Source organism: Drosophila pseudoobscura, chromosome 2 (genome assembly GCF_009870125.1).
Source record: "Drosophila pseudoobscura strain MV-25-SWS-2005 chromosome 2, UCI_Dpse_MV25, whole genome shotgun sequence".
Taxonomy (NCBI): domain Eukaryota; kingdom Metazoa; phylum Arthropoda; class Insecta; order Diptera; family Drosophilidae; genus Drosophila; species Drosophila pseudoobscura.
The window spans coordinates 29,634,735-29,661,738 of NC_046679.1; the positions used below are offsets into that span (position 1 = coordinate 29,634,735).

Sequence of the window (27,004 nt, forward strand, 5' to 3'; positions counted from 1 at the left end):
TGCTGTCAAGTGCATTTTCATTTAATTACTGCCATCATTTTGATAACTAACTGGCTGCCACATCATGCGCTCTGTGCGCTCTCTTGAAACTTATTCCCGGTTCAAGTGGCAGATACATAGGTAGTTTATCCCCCATAAAAGGACCCTCCAACGGTTTCCCTTCAATTGCATTTACATTTAAATGGGGAATGGGGAATGGTTTGGGTTGGGTTGGGTTGGTTCGTGTCGCCTTGGCCCGTGACGGGAGAAATGTTTTGTTATGAATTTTTCATAAACCAAAGTGAAATGTGCGACATGGATCGCCCTCCGCCTCCGCCCCCGGACTGCTTAGCATTCTGGACACGTTGTGTGGCCAGGACCCAAGTTAAAAAATAGCAAAAGGCATGTCCTTAAGACTGAAGCCAAAGGGAAAGGAAATACGCATTGGATTTAAGCGGCAAGAGGTGGCAGTGGGAGGGGGAGGCGGAGGAGTGTGAGGCCTGGCTATGAGGTGTAAGGCTTTCAGCTTCTATCATTTTTATGCAGTTTTTCGAATACCCTGTAGAGCAGAAGGGTGTATTGATTGGGTGGGTAGGGCTTCTGGGCTCAAAATTGTTTGATTTTTGATCCTACAAGCAGTTCCCAGACTGCAAAGCACCTTCCACCAACCAAGGGGCGCTGCTGCATGACGCGTGAAACAAATAATCATCAAAGAAGGCTTTTTCTTCCACAAAGTATACAGATATAGAGCTCCTATTTGGTAGATCTTTCCCTAAAGCGAATATCCATTGAATATAAGACTAGTCGAATACCCTTTAAAAGCCACTAAATGCAGATATTTATAGTAATTCCTCTCAGAAATGAATTTCTCTGGCAATATTTCAAATTTTTTACTTCTATAATTTTTAAAATTTTCTCCACTTAAAGGGAATTTTTTAGTCCGAATCCTAGCCCATTTAGTGCTTTTATTTCCATGTTTTTTTTCTGTTTAACATTTTGTGGCCCATTAAGTGGACCGCAGATTTTTCATAAAAAATAAGCCCCAGACCTACTAAAAAAAAGGAAGAAAAAATCCTATCTCCCTGCAATTGCCTTGGAAATGCAGGTGTAAAACGAGGCAGGGTGCTGGCAAAATAGGCTAAAATTCTAGGTGACTAGTGGGTTTAAAGGGGGGTGGGGGTGGGGGTGGGGGTGGCGCCAGCCAGGTAACCGCACATTATGTTAATGAGCTTTTTGGACGTTCGTTTTCCTGTGCGCCATCATCTCTTGCTCTTGCTCTGGCTCTAGCTCTGGCTCTGGCTGTTGCTGCCACTGCCACTGCCGCATGTTAATTATGGCCCCAAATGCTGATCCCTCTTCGTTAACAGCCAGAGGGGGGCCAGGGGCACCCTGACCTGCCTTTTGTTGCACCGCTGACAAATTATGCGCTTGCGAAAATTTTACATTTCTTTTATTTTTTCGCCCTCTTTTAGGAGCCAAAGAAAAAATAAAAATAAAAAAAATATCCGCAAATATAAGCATTTTTCTGTGCGGTTTAATTATTAAAATGTTTGCCATTTTGTTGCCCATGCGTTTTGTTGCATTTTTAAATGGCACTTCTTGTACCCCCTTTTTCCACTGTTTTTTTTTTTGGCGTTTTTAATGGTGTCCTAAAGCTAATTAAATTAATTGCAAAAATCTGGCAGCAGCCATTCGGCAGGAGGTTGATTCATGGATTTTTTTGTGGTTTGAGCACAGATTTTTGTGGCAAACAGGAAGAGCAGGAGCAGCAGCAGCAGCTCCTAAATATTATTGTTTGCTGTAAAAAAATCTACAAGGTGTAAGAGGGGATGAGGGGCTGGAAATAGGGCCTGAATTGAGAGGAAAATCCATGTTAAAATTCCAGAAAATACTCACAAAAGCGGGAGCCTTCAAATATTATGGATATATTCGCCATAAAGGGGATATTTTTGGAAGAGGAAGAGGATATATTTGGTTATATGGGATGGCTATATAGGGTCTATATATAGACTATATAGGGTCTTACTACCGAGACCCTTTCCAGTGCAATTTTTCCTTCAAAATTTGATATTTCTGTGATTTAAAGACTTACTTTACGATCTCAAAAATCCAACAACAAAATACACATATTTTCTTTATATAGGATATAGGATATATAGGATTACCCTTTTTCAAAGCCTAAGCTTCGAGTCTTTACTTAATTCCCCGCAGAAATATTTCTGGGTGGAAAAAGCACTTTTAAATATCCCACAAATCCATCGAGAGTCCTGTTTTTAGGGCTATTTTAGCATTTTCAAGCTTCTTTTTCATGGCTACATCATTCAGGCGCTTTCCATTTTCCATTTCGTAACCAGATTCTTACTCCCAAAACCCTTTTCAGTGCGATTTTTTCTTCAAAATGTGATCTTTCTGCGATTCAAAGACTTACTTTTCGGTGGCAGAAATCCAGCAACAAAATACACACATTTTCTTTTGTATTTATGGACTTTCCGGACACCAAAAATCCCTCAAATCACAACAAGCCTTTGAAAACTCTCTCTCTCGGAAATTCTGGCTACAACTTTTACGCTTTAAGCCACCAAAACATGATCTATGCGCGGCTTGTAAACTAATTTGGCTCCAAACCGATGCCAGCAAATCAATGAAACATGTGTTGTCAGCTCTTCGGTTGCTGCTGTTGCTATTTCAGGGCCTGTCAACGTCAATTTGCAAATAGAATGACTAGACAGGCCGCAGGCTCCAACCCAACCCCCAAACCCCCACCCCCACCCCCACACCGCAACGAATACCCTTTCTCCCCAGCCGCAGGCGTGACATGACTTTCATGGGGGAAAAACAGTTTTTCCAACCCAGTCATTGCCGAATATTTAAAACATTCTGTGTATGGACCCCCCGCCCCCCGACCGCCCCTCCCAAGGGCACACGACACAAGAGTGGGGCATCATTAAATGATTTGGCAACCTGATTAGGCAACGTGATCAGTGTGTTCGATGTGGCACCTGCCTCCAATCTCTTGGCCATCCTTCAGGTTGGTTTCCTGCAACACGTTGCGTATGCGTAATGCCCTATCAATGGCAGAGTGCCACAAATGAATGCAAATTGCATTTGCCGCAGTAGCAGCAGCAGCAGCAGCAGAACGGGGCGGTGCGGGGCGTGGCGGGGGGAGGAAAAATGATTTTCCTTTTTCATATTTACTTAAATTTTCCGCAGCGCCAATTGTGGCTTATCTCACGTGCCACAGCCGCAGCCACAGCCCACACACACACACACACACACACACACACACAACAGTGTGTTGTTGCCACATGCACGAAACAACAACAAAATAAGACCGAAAACTGCATTAAAAACAGAACCATTGACCATTGTTTATGTTGACTCTTGGAAAAAGCAAAAAATAAAAATGAAAATCCAACGAGAAAAAGCGCCAAAATACAATCGAGCGGAAATGAACTTATAGCAGCGGTTGCATGCCACGCACACAGGCAACATTTCGAATGAGTTGCAGCCCTCTTTTCGGTAGCATAAAGTAGCCCTAAAAGTGTTGTTGTGCCTCCAACAAATCCTGGATATCCGCCGCATATAGCCCCCCGAAACGGATCACCAAGCGGAACACCAAGCAACAACGTGCCAACGTGCAACGTGCCACAACAACAACAGCAGCAGAAACAAGAACAGAATTAGCTTCAGAGCAACGAGAGATGTTTTAGATTCTGTTTGAGCCACGATCAGTTTTGCACCGATGCATTAATCACATTATTGAAAACAAAATACTGAAAAAAATACCATAAGAAATACTAAAATCCCCGTTTTATTTTCACAAGAAATAAATAAATTGAAATACAATTTCTGTTACCGAAAGTAACAGAAAAATACAAAAAATACTGAAAAATATCAAATAAAATGCTGAAAAATTTCAAAGACAATAATAAAAATACTAAACTCAAAAAGCATACTGAAAAATATCAAATAGAATATTAAAATTGACCAAAAGCACCAAATAAATACTAAACATACAACTATACAAACTACCAAATATATATTAAAAATACTAAAGTAAAAAGATATACTGAAATATCAAATAAAACAATAAAATTTACCAACAAAATAATTGAAAAATACATACTAAGCATACCATACAACTACGAAAAATACGAATAAATACCTGAAATAATATATACAAAATACTACACAACAAATACCATACCATATAAAATACCAAACTAGAATTCTATTTGGAAAAATGAGAATGAAAATATTTCCTTGAAAACAACACCGATTTCATGGGTCTAGTTCCATTATAGGAATCCCTTTTGTAGAATGTCTTCTCCCCCAAAAAGCGTCGGCAGAAAACCCATCGTGCAGGCAGTAGCTTTGAGCTTTGCCTCTCGACTGGTGGAAGTGGAAGGCACACGAGCCTGGCCTGGGCTCTTGGCGTAGTAGAGCGTCGGGGCCTCACATGATTAACCAAGCGCAGATATAATTGTAATTGGTTTTTGTTTGTTGCTGCCAGAGCCGTAGAGCAGTAGAGCTGTAGAGCAGTAGAGCTGTTGCCTCTATCTGGATCTCTTTGTTGTTCCTATTGTTGGGCAGGGCAGCAATTGCAACAACTGCGTACTTGCTGTGCCACTACTGTTGCAAGCAACTACTGCTGGTGCTGGTGCTGCTGGTGCTGCTCTTGCTGGTTCTGATTCTGACTCTCTGTTGTCTTTGCTTTTCGCATATTTCGCAAGTGAATGGCTTTCCTTTTGCTGCAGCACTCTACACCTCATCCTACCCCCTCCCTGCCCCCTTGTTGCAGTTGCACCCCTTCTCGCAGAACAGCGGAACACACTAATTAGCGCATATTTCACCTGAGACACCCAGAACCAGACACAGAACCCCAGCGCCAGGGCACCCAAAAAAAGCAAAAAGCCGATTTCCTTCCTGTGATTTTCATCTCTCTCTCTGCTGTGTATCTGTATCTGTATCTGTGTGTGTGTGTATGTGTGTGTGTGTGTATCTGTGTGCTTGCAATTACAATTGCAATTAACATTGTCGCTAGTTGCAGTCGTTACCATTGCTATGGTGCATGCCCCAGCAATCACTTTAATTTTGATTTGTCAGTTTTCGGTCTCAATTTGTGCGGTCGTAATGGAATTTTTAATAAACCCAAATGGAAAGGCAGTTCTAAACCGCAGAACTTCTGGAAACATTACACACATTGCCATTGGCAACGAGCCAGACCAGTGAAGGACACGACAGGATGTGTTTCTTAGCCGCAAATTAGGTCTACAGAAGAGACTCCATTGAGTCTTAAGGAACAGCAAAATTTAATGAATGGAACCTACACGAAAGATTATTCAAGAATCAAAGATAGTCAACTATCCCTTGCTTTGAGGATAATCCGTAATGCCTTTTGAATCGATTTTCCTAGACACACTTTTCAGAGTAGATTCCACAGGAAATTCAACCTTGGAGAGATTGCATTTGAAGTATTCTATGTGGTGTATATTGGGAGTATTTTATTCGAATATGTTACCAATCAACTGTTTGGCATTGATTTCCTTTTTTTTAGTACTCTTAAAGTATTTTTAGTATTTTTTACTATTTATTCTGGTATTTTATTTGATATTTTATTGCAAAATGCCACAGAAGTCTGGTATTTTTACAATTTTAACTTTCATAATATTTTTAAATTGCAGTATTTTACTTTAGTATTTTAATAGAATTTTGAGTATTTTAGTTTCATACTTTTAGCATTTTATTACACCTGTCACTATGTTGTGTCACTTTTTAGTATTTATTGTAGTATTTTTTTTAGTAATTTCATACACTTAAAGAAATCTTCAAGAAATATAGATTTTTCAGCAAAATTCTTTAAAAAAGAAAATATTAATAATTATTTTTTTTCAAGAAAATATCCCTAAAAAAACTACAAAATAGGGATATTTTTCGCTTATAATTCAACGAAGCAAAGAATCGGTTGATTGGCAGGTGTTCTACGAATGTCAATGAATTTCAGACTCCCAAAATTCCATAGACCTTTCCTGCATAAAAATCGATAGAAAACCTATCAAATAAAAGCTGTTCTTTAATCGCCGCTCCTTTAAACGAATTTTGAAACAACATCCAAATCCCAATTCATTAAATATTAAATTAGAAAACTGTTTTTCGCTTGGCCCATGCACATCATCAATTATTATAAATAATAATAAGAATTGAACACTGGCATTAATTCCATTACAGCAAATGAAAAATAATAATTGATGGCAAAGCAAACACTCGTTTGTGTGTTTTTGTGTGCCCAAAAAACAATATTATTATCGACTAAACTAATTAAATTTGCAATGAATTAATGCAGAGCGGTGGTGCGAGGGAAGGGGGGTGCTGAAAATATGGATTAAATCGAAAAATTGGGGGAAAATGGACAACAAATTGAATGGTTCCTGCGCCACTGCTACGCTCCTCTCAATAGAGGAAATGGGCGCAGCCTTGCCGGCATTAATTACGGATGCAAAAGGGTGCAGCTGCAACAGCAATTAGACGTCCCCCCGCTCGAACACCCCCTACGTAACGGTGGAGGCCAAATTATGTCACGTTTTGGTCCAATGATCATCGCTCGGGCTCGGGCTCGGGTTTGGGCTTGGGTTTGGGTTTGGGTTCTGGGCACTCGGTTCTGTGGCTGGGACTGGGTTGTGGGGCTTGATTTCACAGTGATTAGCTGTTCACAATGCATGTCATAGAAGAGGGAACGGGGCACGCCCCTCATTACCATTTGCTATCGCTGGCAATTAATCGTTTGCCTGCCTGCCAGCCAGCCTCATCATCATCGACATGCCCTGGGGGACAACTATATAGAGGTGCCCCCTGCTCTCCCCTCCCCCCTGGGCTATAAAATCATTTATGTTAAACATCAGCCAAAAGCCAGAAATTCAAATCCAAACCAAAAAAAAAGTAGCCCCCCCCCCCCCCCCCCCCCCGCTGCTGCTGTTTTTGCATGCAGCGCAAATTGATGCGGCTCAAAAGTCACATGCCATGCGGCAGGGGCAGGCCCCAAACGGAAATTGGAATTGGGGTTTGCTCCACAACGAAGTGGGTATGCTCTGCTAAAGAACAGCTAAAAGCTATAGAAAATGGAGAAATTTACCTGGGGAGTAAAGTATGTCTATCGATATTTATCGATTTATCTATATTCGATAAGAAAGTAAATATAATTTAAGCAAAAAAAATCCATAGGTCGATATTTATTTAATCATCGATAAATAATCGGTATAACAAGAAAACGATGGAAATGAAAAGTTTATTAAATCAAAAAATTATTTTAAAAAATATCGAAATTAAGTGATATTTTCTGGATCAATAAAAGCAGTATATTTAGGCAAATTCATGAGAGATTGAATGAATGCTTTCATCGAACACTAATCGAATAAATATCTATATTTTATGCTAAAACGACAGAAATATAACAATCAAAAAATCATAAAACTAAAAAAAAATCGGAATTAATCGCTTTTTTTAAATGGAGTATATTGCAGTATATGCAGTATATAAATGCAGTATATTTAAGCAAATTCGTGAGAGATTGAATGAATGCTTTTATCTAGCAGTAATTCAATAAACACGAATATTTTATGAGGTGAAATTCGCTATGTACGAACTAAAACAATCCCATCGAAACTGTAATCGAGCTACCTAAATTCCGATTAATTATCGCCATAAGCAGTGGCCATTTATTTGGGCATTAGCTAAAGATTTGTTCCTGCCTCAAATCATACAAATGCCCCTCAATCCGTCAGCTTCCAACATTCCATGGACATGGACATGCCATTCAATCTGTGACTGGCAAATCCCTTCAAAAGTCAACAATGCCCGAAAAAAAACCGCAACAACAGTTGATCTACCGACAAAAACATTTTACCCTTTTGCTGATTTGCATTTTGTCAATTTATTTTTACCTGCTTCTGCCAGCTTTTTTCGCATCTGTCGTCCATCATCATCATCAAGAGCCTGCAAATATGCAACACAAAATTGTTATTAATATTTTAATGCCTAAAGTGATTCCGTGAAAGCAGAGAGAGAGAGAGAAAGGATTGGTTTCCACAGAGATTTGCCGCCTCTATGCTGTGCAAATATTTGTTGCAGCATAAAAAACCATTAAATATTTATAGATTGTCGAAAAATCAGACGCCAAAAAATCCCCCCTTTCGTTGAAAGCTGGGAAAATCCAACTTTAAGAGGAGCCAAAAAACAGGAAAAAAAGAACTGAAAATCATTTGCGCTGACAAATAATTTCATTACAAGGACATCGGGCCCAACATGTCCTGTCCGGGAGTGAATTAAGGAGACCAAAGTCGTTCTGTGGCCGAAGAATTATGCATTCTCTTGGGTTGGGGGGGAGAGCAAAAAAAAATAATAAATTATTCGCCCAGCCAAAAAAAAAAAACCGAGAAGAGGTGGAAAATCGAATAAGACTGGAAGCAGGAGGAGGCTATCCATTCGAGCATGAAAACAGCATGCGGCACATGCAACCAACCAACCAGCCAGCCATCCTTTGGCACCTCTGTCCCACTCTCTCGAGAAAGGGGCATGTGGCAGGCAGGCAGCCAGGCAGTCATCGGTATAATTTCTCATATACATGTCACGCGCCCCCAAACGAACCGTGCAAAATGTGTTGAGACATCCTCCGCTCTGGACAGAGGCGGGGGAGCGAGCATACGGTTACTGCCGGGGCATCTGAAGCATCATGGAAGGGGCGGCGTAGTGGAGTGGAGTGTAGGCGGCACTGTCGAGGGTCTAGAGAGACTGGTGGTCAGTGTCTCTGGTCTGTCTGTCTGTCTGTCTGTCTGTTTGCTTTGCCAGCAACAAGGTTTAAGCGCAAAGTTTTATGCGCCGCATTGCATAAAATACGAAACTGAAACGGAAACTCTCTCTCTGTCTCTGTGTGTGGAAGGATACAAACAGGACACCCCAGCAAGCAACAGCATGACTGAGAACACAAGGACAGTTATTACCCCAGCGGTTGTGTTGTGTTGTCGTACATGTGTCCAGAGTACGTGCGTGCCACTCTCCTCCGCCTCTTCAAACATTGAGTGTCTTTAAGCCTTGGACAAGGACCCAGGACCCACCTTCTACCCACTGCTGGGGCTATCCTCTGCTTATTTATGGCAACTTTAACTCCCATTAGACACATTTCAATGCATATGCAAGAGATTTATGCGACAGAGTGCGCTTGCAACAAACAAAAAAACAACAAAACAACTTTAAACGAAAATAAAGTTGGTTCGGAAAATGCCAAGAAAATATTTTTCACGATAAGCTAGCAACAAAAATAGTATAAGAATTTATGGATCAAAGAAGCTACGAAATTTTTTCATGCTGTGAAAAATATTTTTATCACCCTTTTTCTTTTGCCATGAAAATTATGGTTATTTTCGGGGAATTTAGAAATTATTTTGTAAGATGTGTGTAACGTCCAGAAGGAATCGTTTCCGACCCCATAAAGTATATATATTCTTGATCAGCATCAATAGCCAAGTCGATTGAGCCATGTCTGTCTGTCCGTCTGTCCGTCCGTCCGTCTGTCCGTCTGTCCGTCCGTCCGTCTGTCCGTCCCCTTCAGCGCCTAATGCTCAAAGACTATAAGAGCTAGAGCAACGATGTTTTGGATCCAGACTTCTGTGATATGTCACTGCTCCAAAAATATTTCAAGACTTTGCCCCGCCCACTTCCGCCCCCACAAAGGGCGAAAATCTGTGGCATCCACAATTTTGACGATACCAGAAAACTAAAAACGCAGAATCGTAGAAGATGACTATATCTTCTAGAGTGCAAAATCTGAACCAGATCGTATAATTATTATAGCCAGAATCACGAAAACAATTTCACTCTTTCTCGCTCTGTCTCACTCTAACACACAGGTTTCATGGTCGGTTTTGCCAATTACAAAATATGAGTTCAAGGATCTCAGAACCCATAAAAGCTAGAGCAACCAAATTTGGTATCCACACTCCTGTGATATCGGACCTTGACCGTTTCCTGTCCAAATTTCGCCACACCCCCTTCCGCCCCCGCACAGGACGAAAATCTGGGGCAACCACAAATCTCAGAGACTATTAAGGCTAGAGTAACCAAATTTGGTACACACACTCCTTTAAGATGTCACTATAAAACGTATATCTCAGAATTTCGCCCCACCCCCATCCGCCCCCACAAAGGACGAAAATCTGTTGCATTCACAATATTGCACATTCGAGAAAACTAAAAACGCAGAATCATAGATAATGACCATATCTATTAGATTGCTGAATCTGGATCAGATCAGATCATTTTTATAGCCAAAAGGAACAAATCAATTTGCAGTGGCTACGCAGCGCCCGACGTCACGCTCAGACTGATTTTCTGTCTCTCTCGCACACACTCTTTGTCGTGTCGCTTAATATTAGCGCCATCTGCCGGAGGAGAGCCATACTGACTTAGTATCGGGTATAACTGTAGAGTTGCGGTGACCGCAGCAACTCACAACGTTCCCCCTCGTTTTGGGTTGGGACTAATATAATTACTTAAATAAATGAAAAGTAATTCAATTAAATCGATAAGAGTATCTTAATTAAATTTCAAATATTTTCTGTCTTTATTTGATTATTTCTTAATTTATAAATTAATTTCTTAATGTTTTTTGCTGGTTTTTTATACAAAAAGATCAATAAATTGTGAGAAAATAATCATTAAAGCTGAAAACTTATCAAAAATATATGGAAATCAATTTGTTTAGATTTTTCTGGGGCTTTTTTATTTGATTATTTGTTTTTTTACACAAAAATTCTTTTTAATAAATAAATTAATAAATTGTGGGGAAAAACTCGCGAAATCTTAAATCAATATTTATAGATTTTTTGTATGCATATTTCATAAAAATTAACTTCATTATTTTCTTAGACTTTTACATTTTTTTTCTACTGTTCAAAGTCTTTCAAAACAACTATTTAGTCCTCAAAATTAAATATAATTTCCTTACTCCTGATTGTAGAATTTCCTTCGTTTATTCGATTATTTCTTAATTTATCAATTTAATATTTTTTATGGTTTTTTACACTAGAATTTTTCTTAGTCATATTTCATAAAAAAAAATGAAATAATTTCATAAAATATTCTACTTTTCTTGCCTTTATCTCTCATATTTATTTTCTTTAATTTCAAGACCTGCAACAAATAATTTGTAGCTCTAAAATCAAACAAAAGTTTCGTTTCTCTTGATTGTAGAATTTCCTGTCTTTATTTAATTATTTCGTAATTTTTTGATAAATTTCTTAATATTTTTTTATGCGTTTTTACACTAAAATTATTAATACGTTGTGGAGAAAAGCTCAAGAAATCTTAAATAAATTTGTATACATTTTTCTTAGGCCTATTTTAACAAGAAAAATGGAATAATTCTATCAAATATTCCACTTTTCTGACAACAAAATGTAATATTTTTTTTTTATAACTCAAAGACCTGCAACAAATAATATTAAGCTCTAAAAATCAAACCCTAAATTCCTTTCTCTTGATTGTAGATTTTAATTCTGGAAGAAAAACTGACCCAATACAAAAATTATCAGACATTGTTTTTTGGGAATATTTTATAAAAATTGTGATGATGTGATAGCTACACAAATTCCACCAAAAAAAAACTACATAAATCCATCAAATATTCCACTTTTCTTGCCCAAATCTTTCATATTTATTTTCTATAATTTTTAAAGACCTTCGAAAACTAATTTCCCTTCTCTCTCGCTCTGTTTCGTTTCAGGTATGTTTCAACATTAATTTCACTTATTGGTCGCATTGGTTGCATGCCCCAGATGTCTGTAAGTGTGCAACGAAGTCGCGCCACAAACCGAAAACCAAATCAAGGGGCAATGTGTCGGGCAATAAATTAGTCGCAAATTATTATAAATGCTCGGGACATTTATCGCTGTCAACACAACAGTTCTGCTTGCAACAAAATGTTGCACACACACATGTGTCCCATCTCTGATTAATTGCAATTTGATGCTAAAAATTGCCCATACAAAATTTCTGGCATTAAATTCGTGCTTCTTCTTGGGGCCCTACGTTTTTCTGGTTTTTGGCCAAAAGTCGAATTAGAGAATGGAATGACAGGCGCTCGACAGGAGTACAACACGAACCAAGGGGCTGCCAACAAATGGAATTCTTTTTGGAGTTCATTGAACTGCGGGTTTTTTTTTCTGGGGCGGTACGTGGGGGGTGGAGGGGGCGGGGCGGTGCGGTGCGGTGCGGTGCGAGTGCCAAAGAAAAGTTATAAAAAACAATATGCCTGAGCATTATATAATTTTTAAGGCTCTGCCTGACTTCTGGGACCCTCTTTTTGGCTTCTAGGATCCCCCATTTTTTTTGGTTTTCGTTTTTTCGGCTCCTGTTTTATGACAAACTACTTTGAACCCACGAAAGCATGTGCCCCGCCGCATGTCACGTGTTTCTCTGTGTGTCCTTCTCTCTCTCTCTCCTGTTCCTCTTCCTGTTCTACTTTATGCCCTCTGGCAGCTGCCCCTGGCTCTCCCGACTCCCCCTCTCTCCCGCTCATTTTCTACCAGTTTTTGGCCACGTCGCCTTCATGTTCGCATTCATGACATGTTTCGGCAAGTGTTGAAAATTTTGTTGCACAACCCATACCCCCGTCCCCTGACTATTAATGCACCCCCTGCTCCCTGCTCCCTGCTCCCCCCCACCCCTCCCTCTCTATCTGTCATACAACTTTTTGGCCCATCAAGTTTTTCGTTTGCCCCGTTGTTGAAGCTATTAAATTTTCGTGTCTGCTGAATTGCTAGGCAACCCCCACACCCCCACACCCCCCACCACCACGGCACCCCCACAGCACCCCCTTAAAAATTTGATGTGTTTTTTGGCGCCTGCTTCCAACGCCTTCGTCCTGGCGTCCATCATCCTCTGGCTTTTGTTTGATTTTGTTGCCATAGTTTTTCGCTCATCATGGATACAAATAAAAATAAAAAAACACATAATCATGACAGGAAGATGGCTACCCTACCAGGGTTCGAGGCGGTAGATACCCTGGAATTTCGAGACATTTTTCTTATGGCAGGTGTTTCTATAAAAATCATTCTCAATTCTCTAAATAAAAAAAAAACACTCAAAAAAAGTACCCAGAAATTATCTTAATTACTGATGGGCTGATTTCTCATCGAAAAATGGCTTAAAAACATCATAATGGGGCGGCTGATCTATCCATGGATGCAAAAAATATCATACTTTTTTGGGCTACTGTGGGATTTATTCTTAAAGAAAAAACCTCATACTTTCCGGGGCTATTCCTCTGCCTTGCAAGTCCTTTCATGTCCACGACTTGGGCGCCAATTCCCAAACAAAACTCTTTCTTCCCCCTCAAACCCATTATACCCTTCCCTACAAGGGGTATCGACTTCACCAAAGGAGCAACAAAAACGTGGCCTGACAACATTTCATCAATAACATGACAGGGGACAAGCACACACAAACACCTCCCTTTAGAGAGACCCCCCACCTCCCCCTCCTACGCCTCGACCCCACCTCAATTTATATTTTGTTTAATGTTTCATGAGACGCGATGGTCGCTGCTGCTGGTCGTTAAGATCCAGCCAGAAGAGCGCTTTTATGACTCCAGCAGATGGTTGAAAATTTTCAGCCTTTAAGAAATTCTCTGCGGCTCTAGGGGGGTTAAGATTAACCCCAGCGTGGCCATTTAATGAGCTCAATGAGGTGTTACGTGATTTGGCATTTGGGCACGTTCCGAAAACGTTCTTTGGACATCAAAAACTTCAGCCTTAAAGTGATTTTTGCTTCTTGGCTAAAAATTTCCATATGGCGGGGGGGAGGGGGAAGGGATGCAATGTCGTTGCCCGAACAAATACAGACGTCACTGCCACGCCCACAAAGTGGCAGCAGTGGCCAGCGTGTTGGCAAAATTACAGAAGAGGCCAACAACTGCAGGCCGCAAAGAGTGGAGAAAAACGGGAGAAAAAGGGAGAAAAAGGGGGAAAAAAGGGGAAAAAACTCCAAACATTTCCTGATCGAATCAAAAGCAAAGTTTGCAAAAGAGTTGTGGGGGGGTGGGCGGTTCTTCAGGACGTCAGACGGTGGGCCGATGGTCCAGGATGCATACGACTCCCCCGGCCCAATCCTCTCACACTGAAAGTTCTCTGCTGATGGGTTAATGCCATTAGACGGCATTGATTTGATTGGCGTTGATTGGGAAATGCCATCAAGCTTCCTGCCGCCTGCCTTCTGCAGCCTGTCCTCGGGGCATACACCAATCGCCGTCTACGTATACGTAATGTGTGAGGCGGAAATGCAACTCACAGACAGACAGACAGACAGACAGACAGGAAAAACTTGAGTGATGATCAAATATGAAATTAGCTTAGAATTTAGCCAAAGAAGTCCCTCCCTGAGACCTCCTCTAAAACCTCCTCTAAGACCTCCCAAACTCCTGCCAAATGGCCCTGCAACAATGCTCTTCAATCAAATGAAAACCACTTGCTAGAAGCCTTTTTTATGGGGTATGAAATTATGCTCGATTGCCCACTCAATTGAGGAGGAGTGAGAGGGCGCTCAAAGATCAAGTATACGCCATGCGCGCCACGTCGCTCGTGCAGTCTGGAAATGAAGTGTGATTGATATTCCCGTATTCTCGTGTCCCAAGTGGAAACTTGATTAAATTACCCAACGCATTTCATGCGCACACGCACATTCTTCATTACTTCGCTCGATGCAGGACGGCAGGATGGCAGGACGGCAGGACCGTTGCCATTAGCTACCTGCTGGCTGCTGGGCTGGAGTGCCTTTTGATTGATATTTAATGATTGACGAAAAAAAAGAGGTGTATGTGCGATATGAGATAAGTTGCAAGAGGATCGATTACCGTTGAGGTGGAAAAGTTCAAGCTTCAAATATCACTGGATATTTTTTCAATAAAGTGCAAGAAGTTCTTAACGCCCACACACACACACACACACACACACACACACACACATGGTGACACTTTTCTTTTGTTGCTGGAAAATTGTGATAAATGTAGAGATTTTTTCCACCCCCGCCCCCGCCTCCGCCTCCGCCCTTGTGCTGTGCTGTCAAGTCGTCAGAGGAAATCCACTCCCCCTCCCCCGCCCCCTGCTTCCTGTATGACATGCAACTGACAGTCGCTTTAGCGGGGAAAATGTTCTGTGTTTGTTTTGTTTTGTTTTGTTTGTCACTCAATGTCGGCCTACAGTTTTTATGGAAAAGGATAAGCGCAGGCCCCTCTGCAATTTACTGAATCATAATTCCACAGGATGTGGCCATAATATTGATGAGGGAGAAACGTGACTTTCCTTTCGCTTTTCGGTTTGCTCAAGAAATTTGTGAAATAAGCCAGAAATCGTATCAAAAATCAAGTCAAGCGATTGCCTGCCCCCAGGGGGCAAGGAAAATGCAGTAGGAGCTGCAGTCCAAAACCGTTTGCCACGTGCCGTGCCGTGCCGTGCAGTCCCGAGTCCTGGGGAATATGGGTCGGATTTTCAGTTTTTGATCGGAAACAGCAGGCATCGCTCGCTGTGCCTGGCTTCTGATTTAATTTCGAGTTCATTTTGCAGGCACAAAATAGAAAATAAATCGTTCAACCAAGGCCCCAAGGCCCCCTCCCTCCCTCTCTCTCTCTCTCGTCGCTTATCGGAAGGGTAAAGCTCTCTCTCCGTTCCGAAGCAGAAGATAAATCTTCACCAACTTCAGGCGATGCCTGGCCCCGTCACAGAAAACAATAAAAATTGTTACAAAACGCCGCTTGGCAGATAAGCCAGAAGCCAGGAGAGAGAGAGAGAAAGCAGCAGGGGGTGGGGGGGGGGGGGGGGGGGGGGGGGGTCTCTATCACGTTAGGCGATAAAAAAAATGGCTGCCCATAAAGAGGCAAAAGATAAAATGCGACAGACAGACAGACAGACAAACGAATGAACCAAACCAAACAAACAAACAAACAAATCCGCTTGTAGCCCGAAACAAACACACGAGAGAGAGAGAGAGAGAGAGAGAGAGCGCGAGAGAGAGTGGGCCAGAGAGGAGAGGCGACATTCCTTGGGTTTGCCGCAGAAATCACATTCAAACGGGGTTTATCCTTGAGACGAGACCTCAGGATACCAGACAGACACTCGCACACTCGCACACTCGCACACTCGCATGAGATAAAAAATGTCTTCATTTTGTGGCTGGCGAGATTGAGTTTTGCAATTGTTGGGTAGTTACTCCCTCGACTTATGCGGGCTTTTGTCCGCCCTCGAGGGGATTTTCACTTACGATTTTGTGCATTTCGAAGAGATTTCAGGGAATTGTGCGGCGGCTGATCTGGGACTAAGTTTAACTTTTACCTGAAGCGCAGCGCAAACAACAACAAAATGTGCAATTCAATTGCAAAACTATAACTTTTTGGGCTGGCTTTAAATATTTATGGAATGTTATCGGTTTTACATGGAATAAGTGAAGTTTTTTTAAAGGAATTTTGATGCCAAATTCTGGTGGGATGTAAAGAACTTTCCATAAAGAATGCTTTCGTGTGTTCATTCATTTCCTGAGAGAGAGAGAGAGAGAGAGAGAGAGAGGGGCGTGAGAGCGAGAGCCAGAGGTCTTAGAGCCAGAGGTTTGCGAGCCAGAGGTTTGACAGCCAGAGGCTTGAAAGCAAGAGGCTTGAGAGCGCGAGAGACTTGACAGCCAGAGCCTTGAGGTTTGAGAGCCAGAGGCTTGAGAGCGTGACTCTGATGCTGATGATGTTGTTGTTGCTGAGAGAGCTATAGATAGAATCATAGAACAGAAGAAATTACCGACCGAGTGAGAGCGATAAAGCAGAAGCCGAACAACAACAACAACAACAGCAACTGTGACTCAATGCAATCGTAGCAGAACTATGCAAAAACAATTCAAAGAGTCGGAGCAGCCGCTAGCCGAAATCTAGCTTCTAGCTTCCATACGAAGCCGAAACCATACGACAGCCAAGAGCCGAGCGTTCGCCCAGCGCTCTGACAGAGTCGTAACAGCGAACCGATCGCTAATAGCCTGTTAACATGTTAATCTACAGAAGCCTGCCGTTGCGCTGACAGAGCTGCCTACAGAGAGAGAGCAAGAGAGATCAATGGACTAAAAGCGGGAGAGTAGCAGCATTGCTTGCAAAACAGCCTTTTAGCATGTTAATCTACAGAACCCTGCTGTTATTCTGACAGAGCTGCCGCCCTGCCTACAAGGAGAGAGAGACAGAGATCAATGGAATAAAAGTGGGAGAGTAGCAGCCTTGCTTGCAAAACAGCCTTTTAGCATGTTAATCTACAGAACCCTGCTTTTATTCTGACAGAGCTGCTGCCCTGCCTATAGAGAGAAAGAGCGAGAGAGATCAATGGAATAAAAGTGGGAGAGTAGCAACGCTGCGACAGCATTAAAGTGCAACGCAAATCTCCTGCGCTCGCATTGTTTTGGTTTTTTGGTGAAAGAGCAAGTCGAATGAAAAGGCATTGTGTACGAGTGTGTGTGTGTGTGTACGAAGATGAGCAGATAATTAAGACTCCAAACCACTGTCAAAATCTTTGTTATTTCGGATTAAATTGAAACCAAAGAAAGTCACCATAAATTAGATTAGTTTATATTTCATTTAATCTCATTTAAATGCAATAAATATTTGATTGAGAAATCTCTGGATTGGCTGTCTCTTGCTTTGTGCATTTATTCGACTTCTTCGAGCTGTCTCTGTAATCGAATTAAATTGTAATATTAATTAAATTCCACTTCTTAGGAGATTACTAGGGGGATTCCTTTCAATCCACACATTCATTCAGATGATTTTTGGTTGTCAACTGGAGGATTCCCCCCCCCCCATGCCTTCCCTCTGCCATTTGCATTTTATTATTTGTGTAAATAATTGAAATAATTATAATTGTCTGTCGTCTGTCCACTTCTGCCTTCTGCTAATGACAATCCACTCCTGACTTTCCATTCATTGAGTCCCCCCCCCCTCCTCTGTGTATTTTCGGGGGTTCGGGGTTAGGGGGGTCAATTTAAGTGCTTTGCCATTTTGTGTGTTTAATCTGCAGCACATTTGTTGCATAATTCATGGCGCCACAGCAGTGGGGCATGCTGCCACACAGCAATTGTAGTTTTGTTTTCCCCATTGAGTGATGCTCATCGCACATCGCTCTCTCTCTCTCTCTCTCTCTCGTCTCTCTGATGATTTGAATTTCAAATGGAACTTTCATTTCGTTTCGGTTCGTCTTCCCCTATTTTTTTTTTTAAATATATATTTACGCAATTTATTTTATAGCCAAAGGATCAAAGCAAATTGCACAATTGGCCCACAGTTTTGCCAGTATTTTTCAAGTATTTTTCTAGTATTTTTTTTTTGTTTTTTTGCTACCGAAAGGGCGTGGAACGAGTGTTGGTTTTCATTGAGTGTTGTCAAACAGAATTTATTTGTCAATAAAGCTGTCACTTCATTACGCGCGCATTGTCCTGCGTCCTGCATCCTGCATCCTGGCTCTTCCTTCCATCCATCGATAACTCACTTTGGATCCCCCACTCGATTCTCCACCCACGTACTGCACTTCGCACACTTTTCCCCCTGCTCTCCTGCCCTTCTGCCCTCCTGCTGTTCTCATGCAAACCATTTAACAATGGCATCCAGAAATATAAACTTTGGATTACTGTGGCAGAGTGGCATTGAGGGAGGGGGTGGGGGCGCGGCTCCTCCTACCTGTCTCTCGCTCCACTTCCACTTGTGACATTAATGAATTTGCCGCTGTCAATATGGCCAACTACCAGAAGAGCCAAAAAGACAGAGAGAGACAGAGTGGAGAGAGAGGGTGGAGCGAGGTACTGCAGCAGGAGAATTAAGAGGGAATGCAGTAGCAAAAAGGCAAAGGGACCGCAGCAGCAGGGGGAGAGAGGGAGAGCAGCAGGGGCAGCAGCAGCAGGGAGCTTCAGGGGGAAGAGGGGTAGCAGCATCAGCAGGGAGCTTCAGGGTGCGACAGACAGCAGCAGGAGGCAGCGCCTTTCGAGAGCGAAATGTAGGTGCAGCAGGGGGTGGTAGGAGAAGGAGGTGGAGTAGGGACATCCACTGCACAAAAAAACAACAAACGGGCGGAACCCGTGCGCTTCCCCTCCACTCCCCTTCCCCCTCCCTCCACCCCTTTGAAACCACCAAATTTTATATCCACACGACGGCAATGCCAGGGTCCGAGTCCCACAGAGTCCCACCGAGTCCCGGTGTTCCGCCGTTTGCCAAAAATGTTCGCATTACAATTTTCATTTTTGATGTCTATTGACAGAGTGATGAAGGGGCGGGGGCGGGGGCGTGGGCGGGTACGGGGGAGGCAGTGCCTGGCTGTCATCGCAATTGTCGCCAAAAGAAAAAAAAGAAAACATCCCCCTCTATACCCTGCACTCAAATGAAAAGGGGCGAATGTCATGGACTTTACATTGAAAATGTCACAAAAATTATATTGAATCAAAAGGAATTTATAATAATAATAAATGAGACTTTTTTATAAGAAAAAACAAATTTTTTTTAAATAATAAATGAAATCTTTTAACAAGAAAAAAAAACAATTAAAAAAAAAATGCATCAAAAGATACATAACAATAAAAAAAGTTAAAAAAAATGCACCAAAATATAACATAAAAATTAAAAATAAAAAAAAGTTTTATACCGGAAATTACATAAATCCAATTACAAAAATTTCCAAAATTTTTAACAAAAAGCACAGGCACAAAATAAATTAAAATATATACCAAAACTGACATAAATCCAATTACAGAAATATTTTCAAAACTATTTACACAAAAAAAAGTGTACACAAATATTCCAAGATATTTTTTTAAAAAGAATTTTTTGGCAGTGCGCAAACAACACCTTTTTCGGGGCACAATTTTTGCGCTTAATTTTTGTTTGTTCTGCTGCATTTTTATGGCCGGGAAAACCCCAGGGCGGGGGTTCGGGACTGCCTGTACAGTGCAGACTCAATTACGCGCTTGTTTGTGTCGATATTTGGCTGCAATAAAAGAGAGAAAAAACCCCCCAATTGGATGACCATTTGGCATTGGAATCCAGTGACTGGAGCCCCGCTTTTTTGATTTGACAGTAACTTTAACTAAAGGTTACGCGAGGCAGAGTGTCGCTGACAGTTTCCCCTTTAAAGGGGGGGGAGACCACATTTGTTAATTACAACAAAATTACAGCAGCAATGCCTGAAAATTGAATTGAAATTGAAAATTAAAGCCAAATATTGGTCCACGCGCGAAGATTTCAATTTAATTCAATTCACTGCAAATGTAAATGTAAATGAAGTAATTAATTTCAATTAATTTGCCTCACAGAGCAGCAAAATAAAAACACTACAAATGAAGGCAAATATTTCAAATGCATTTCTTGCAAACATTTACTTTTCCTCCCTCGCCCCCCCGCCCCCCAAAGAGTTTTGCACAATTTATGAATAAATCAGTGAATAAATCAATGGAGATTTTCTGTAGTTTTTTCCTCCCTATTTCCTACTTCTCCTGGCGTTTCCCCTGGCGAATCCCTAATTAAAATCCAAAGAATATTCCAGAGATTTCCCATACAAAAGGAGTGGCAGACTGGCACTCTTTTCACCTTTCAACTTTGGCGGAAAATTTTCATTTATTTTTCACTACTTTTTGGGTTAAAAAACATCAAAAGTTTGGCACGTCTATTGGCTTAAAGGGCGTGTCAGGACTGGACTGACTGTCAACTCTTTTGGCAATTAAAGCAATCCACAAAAGTTTTTTTTTGTTTTTTTGGCAGAGCGAGAGAAAAAGAAAGGAAAGGTGGAAAATTGGTGGAAAATTCTTCGATGAAATTGGGGAAAATATGTGCTCGAATTTCTCATTAAATTAAGTAATGCTTGAGGCAGGCAGTAATTGAGAAGCAACTTGAGAAAAGTGCAGAAAGATAGAGAGACAAAAATTAAAGAAAAGTGAGAGGAAAATGAAAAATTAGATAAATACAAATATAAATAAATATAGACTTATAGAACAATAGTGAAATAAAAATTATATATTATATAAAACAACAATATCTTAGCAATACATAAAATTAAAGAATTACATATTAAAGAAAAAATAAATAAAATTAAATAATAGAAAAAAGTAAATAAAATAAAATTTAACAAATGATACAAATAAATTAAAAAACATACAAAATAAAAATAGAAAAACATTTAAAGAAAAATATAAATAATTTAACAACAATTTATATAAAGATGAAAAATTCGAGAAAAACTTAAAAAATAATAGTACATAATAAAAAAGATAATACATAAGACAATACATAAAAACATAATAAAAAAAAATAATAAAAAAATAGAAAATAATAAAAAATAGTAAAAACAAATTAATGAACATATACAAAATATCATATTAAAAAAAATTAGCAACATATACAATAAATCATAATAAAAATAAAAAATTTACAATAAATCATAGAAAATAAAAGCGAAAAATGTATTTTAAAACAATGTATAAAATGTACAAAAATGTAAAATAAATAAAAAAAATAAACATTTTTGTGTCACAAAAATGAGAAGAAAAAAATAATTTGGAACCAAAAATTGCTTACGTTTTTAAACGAAAAAGAAGCAATAATTCAGAAAATGAATATCAATAGAAAAACGAATCAAAACTAATTTAGCTTCAATAAAAAAAAAATTTTTTTCATATTTACTAGCAATTTTACCAGCAAAAATGTTCTAATTTTCATTGAAAAATAAATTAATAATTCAAGAAAAATAAAAAATTTTATAATTCAAGACAAATTTAATTGACACAAAATTGATGGTTCAAAAAGAATAGTTTTTACAGAAACATTTTTAACAGAAAAACGTCTCTGATTAAGGCTCCAACAAATCTTTTCAAAGCAATTTTTTTAGCACCTTGAATCGAGTGCTTTACTTATAACCATTTTGAATTCGTTTATTCACACTTGATTTGGCACACACTCGCAAATATTATTATGGGTATTCAAATGGACAACGTTTTTCCGACTCATTGAATTCCTTTCCATTGATCCCTTTTTTTCCTGGTATAGTTCAATCGATTTATAATCGTTTTAAAGCGCTGTTTCCGAAATCTGTTCAGCGTTTTCCAGCTTTAAGCTTGGGGGAAAAAACGGTTAGGAATCGGGTTTCATCGCTGCTAGCTCAGCCCCCCTCCACTCCCCCTGAGAGAGAGAGAGAGGGAGAGCATAAATATTAATGTGGCAGGCAGCCTGAAGATGCCACTGATGCTGCTGCTGCTGCTGCTGCTGTTGCCACTGTGTGTGCTGTTGCCGGGGTTTTCCTCTCATGTTTTTACAGCTATTTTGCTTACAGCTACACCTACACCTACTCTTACACTCTACTACATATAAATATTCATACACACACACACACACACACACACACTCGAGGGGGGCCATGGCGTTTGCATTTCATTAGCCAAAGTGGCATTGTCTGTGTGTGTCGCTCGCTCTCTTCGCTCCATTCCGCCCCTCGTTTCGTACTTCTCTATATCCTCCCCCCCCCCTCCCCGCCCCTCACCATCGTCTGTCTTTGGCTCAAAAATAGAGCACATTTAGCAAGCAAATAACAACAGCAGCAAGCAGCAAGCAGCACCACGACGCAGAACGGTAGAAAATCGTTGCAAAATGCAAAGTATCCAAATAGACTGAAGGACACTTGAATCCTTGTGTCCAAGTGTGTCTGTCGGTCCCGCTTGTCCCTCTTCTGCTCGTAAGCCACTGAGAGAAACAGCGAGCGCCGTGATTTTTCACGAAAACTTATCCGCCGACAGTATTTTTTTCTGCTATTCACTTTATTGATTACTTTTTTCCATTCACACGGAAATACATAAAATCGTCTGTTTTCTCTATGGCCATTCACATGGTGTTCACATGGAAATACAGACGCTTTTTTATTGTCAAAGAATTGCTGTTAATGAAAGAAATGGCCATTCACAATAATTACACGAAAATGTCCATAGTTTTTGTTGTTACAGAAGCACAGAATATCAGAAGGTTAAACGTATTTTGACCTTCGGTAAATATTGCCATTCTCATGGGGCTTACATGTAATACATAAAAAATGATAATAAATAAATATTAATAGGTACGTACAAATACAAAGAAATATAAAAAAAAAAAATTATGTAAGAGAAATATAAATATATAATATATTAAAAAATATTTAATAAATATTAAAAAAAAAGATATACAAAAAACAAAAAAAATATAAAAATAATATTTAAAAACATATTTAAAAAAATATAAGAAATAAATTAAAAACAAATTTAAATAAATATCAGAAAAATATAAAAAATATAAGAAAAATATAAAGGAAACAAAAAAAAAATGTTAAAATAAAAATACTATATAACCAATAATAAATAGATAAATCCATAAATAAATAAATTAAATAATTCTTCAAGTATAATTTTCTAAAAATATATTTTTTTTTAATTATTTAAAACAAATAAATAAATAAAATCTATGTTAATACTGTTTCTTTAATTTCTTTAGGTTCCAAACAAAATTTAACCCATTTTTATTTGCTAAAAAACACAAAATTACTACAAAAGAAATGTTGGTTTTACGTATACATGAGAATGGCTAAAATTTACCGATAAAGAGAACTTTTCCTCACTATTTTACTTCCTATTGTTCCCCAAAAAACATCGGTGGAAAACCCATCGTGTCTCTTTGCATCTTTCTCTCTTTCCCCAACCTTTTTGCATATGCGTATGTGCGTGTGTGAGTGTGCGTGTGTGTGTCTTGTAGGTGTATTGTCACACGCTGTCAAATCCGTTTTAGCCCCAAGTCACTCTCTCAAGCACCACTGACCGTAGCCGTAGCCGTGCCCGTAACCCCTCCTCTGTCGCATCCCACTTTAACAGCTTTTATTTTTAGCCAAAGCGGCTAATTGTGAATGACAAGCTGGAAAGAGATGGCCATAGAGTGTGCAAAAGAGACAGCGAGTCAGAGTGAGTGAGGATTATGCGCTGCCACTGTGGGAGGATGCGTGTGTGTGGCACATCGATGGGGAGGCCGGCTCAAGTGAGTGTGAAAATTGCTCGAAAATAAATACAGCACCAGAGTGTCCTCTCTATCTCTCTCTCTCTGTCTCTCTGTCTCTATAAATAGCCAGCAAAAATCCCCCAAACAGGCCTTGAAACATGTAGCCCTGGTCCCGGCCCGGTCCCTGGTGCCGTGTGCCGTGTGCCCCTCTGCCACAGTTATTTAAACAGTGCCACGCCACATTCCAGAGCGCCTGCATTCAGTGGCGACTCCTTTAAGATGCCTTTTGTTTCCGCTTGGCCACCTGCCAAGCAGCTAATAAACTTGCCACAACAATGCGCACAGCAGGGTGGAGGGGGGAGGGGGGAGGGGGGAGGGTGGAGAGGAGGCAAAAACTTTGCCTAATTTGCTGTGGCTTCGTGTGGCAAAGACAGCAGCCAAAAAAAAACAAAAAAAAAATTGTTTCCCAACAAAAAAAATAGCCACGAAAATGCGAAAAGAATTCTCGAGGCTGGGCGTGGAAAAACTTGCGAAAATTGACAGGTGCAGCAGTGTGAACATTTTTGACTGCCAGAAAATGATGCTTTGCCCAAAGAGGAATTGTTGCAGCAAACAGGAAAGGGGGAAGAGGGGGACCCAAAGTGTGGCAGCAGACAGAAAAAGCAGGGGGGGTGGAGGGACAAAAGTTTTGAAACATAAAAAGCAGGGGGGGGAGGTGCCAAAGAGCTAAAAAGCCGAAAAGCGAACGAAAGAGTCGGAATATTCGAGGATCCTGTGCCTCAAACTAGACGATAACTCCGATAAATAATCGATATCGACCATGTTTTCGATTATTTATCGGAGTTATTAATTATTTATCGGTGGCATAGATTATTTATCGGGTTTGTCGATTATTTATCGGAGTTATCGATTATTTATCGGAGTTATTGATTATTTATCGGAGTTATTGATTATTTATCGGAGTTATCGTATGGTTTGAGGCACAGGATCATTTAACAATAAATTATGGAATACATTTTACAATTTCGATCATTTTGTAAATTGTTTAATCTTCGGAAAAAGAGATGTTTTTCTTCGATTAAAAAGAAACCCCGATTCGTAACCGATTTCTAATCGATTCATTCAGAATCTTAAATGATTCAAGATCGTTATTTAACTGATTCACAAACGTTTATGACAGTTTTCCATATTAAAGAGAGCATTAAATCCTAAAAATTTCAACCGTTTCATAACCAGTCTTATAACCTTTTCATAGACGATCTTTATACGATTAAAAATGGTTCAAAATCGTTTCAAAGACGATTCCTTGCCGTTTCAAACCGGTTTTATCACCGTTTCGGAATCGATTTATGACCGTTTGATAACCAATCCAAGGTAGAACCCAGGCCTTGAGTCTTAACTGTTGAAAAATCGATTCACAGTCGTTCTGAACTGTTTCATAACCATTTCAGAACCGATTCAAACCGTTTTCATATTGAATTCAAGGCAGACCTCAGTCTTTGATCCTTAACTCTGGCATAACCGATTCACAATCGTTCTTAACCGTTTCAAAACCGGTTCCAAAACCTTTTTAGAACCGATTCTTAACAGTTCCAAAGCTAATCCAAGGCAGACTTCAGTCTTTGATCCTTAATCGTTCCTTACCATTCCATAACCCATTCAGATTCCTTTCAAAGCCCTGAAAGACCCCACAACCTTCGACTCTTGACCCACAAAAATATGTGTGTTTATTTTCTATGGATAAAATCCCTTAATTTGTTTAAAAAAAACCTCCTTCCTCCCACAAATCGATGGCTTAAGTCCAGAGAGAGAGCAAAATTCTGCTGACAGGCCAATGAGAAACTTTTGTTATTTAAACAGAAATAATAATGGACAGAACAAATATCATTCGTGAATTATTGAATGCAAATTAAAAATTCGTCTTGTGGCAATGTTTGCCAAATGAAAATTGTGTTTGTTTTTTTGTGAAATACTCGTATGTTGCATGTTGCATGTTGCATGTCAGGGCCAATCAACAAATTTTGCAAATGCAAGTTACGAATAGATTATGCCACAATAGATTATGCCACTGAGCCCCCCAATGAATGCACTTAACCCCCGACCGAAAATTTGTGTAATATTTTATAAATATTTAATTATAGAAAACAGAGACAGAGACAGAGCATATTGTCGTTTTGTCGTGCTGTCGGAAACAATTCACACATGTTTTAATTGTCACACTGACACACATACAAGGACATGGACTGGTACATGGACTCCGCTCCTGACATTCGACGGGGACGGCGACTCTGGCTCTGGCGGCTCTCGGATAATTGTCAGGTTATTCAATAATTCACTTGTGGCAAATTTGCATTGTTGTTTTGCGGTAAATGCGAAATGATAAAGGATATGTGTACAATTATTGCCGGGGTGGAGGTCGGGCGCTGGTCGGGGGAATTGCTTAAAAATTGATATCATCAAAATGTTGGCTGTGTTTACCCTCCCTTCGCGATTACGAAACTAATTATTCGCAAAAAACAATCAGCAAAACGCAAAACTAATGAACAGCAGCAGTGGGAGTACCCCTCATTATACATTTTGCAGAGGCGGCAGCCGGAGTACCCTCTAGCTTTCACTTCGAAGCGACAGCAGCCGCAGGGGTACCCCTCATCCTCCATTTAGCAGCACTAACAGGAGGAATACCCCTCTCCATCATTGCAGCAGCCGCAGGAGTACCCCTCTTCCTCCATTTGGCAACAGCAGCCGCAGGAGTACCCTCTAGCCTTCATTTATAAGCAGCAGAAGCGGGAGTACCCCTCTCCCTCATTGCAGCAGCCGCAGGAGTACCCCTCCCCCTCCATTTAGCAGCAGTAATACCCCCCTCATTCATTTCCAACGCTTTGGAGTAATGCAAATGCTTTCGATTCAATCGAACGATTCATTAAACAGCCGCAGCAGCAGTCGCAACCCTGGCCAAGAGGATTGCCAAGTGCTTGGCTT

The 27,004-nt window shown here is 40.2% G+C and overlaps 1 protein-coding gene and 1 long non-coding RNA gene across 2 annotated transcripts in view; one reads left to right on the forward strand and one right to left on the reverse strand.

The window, feature by feature from the left end:
* cpo (couch potato) overlaps window positions 1-27,004 on the forward strand; it is a gene marked incomplete at its 5' end in the record, with an annotated part of 75,416 nt that overhangs the window by 25,206 nt on the left and 23,206 nt on the right. The window lies entirely within an intron of this gene.
* Window positions 1-27,004, reverse strand: part of LOC26532083 (uncharacterized) — a 55,957-nt gene that overhangs the window by 22,925 nt on the left and 6,028 nt on the right. The window contains exon 3 of the long non-coding RNA XR_004469606.1: window positions 7,917-7,968. This is a non-coding gene — a long non-coding RNA (uncharacterized lncRNA). The remainder of the gene's footprint in view (window positions 1-7,916; window positions 7,969-27,004) is intronic.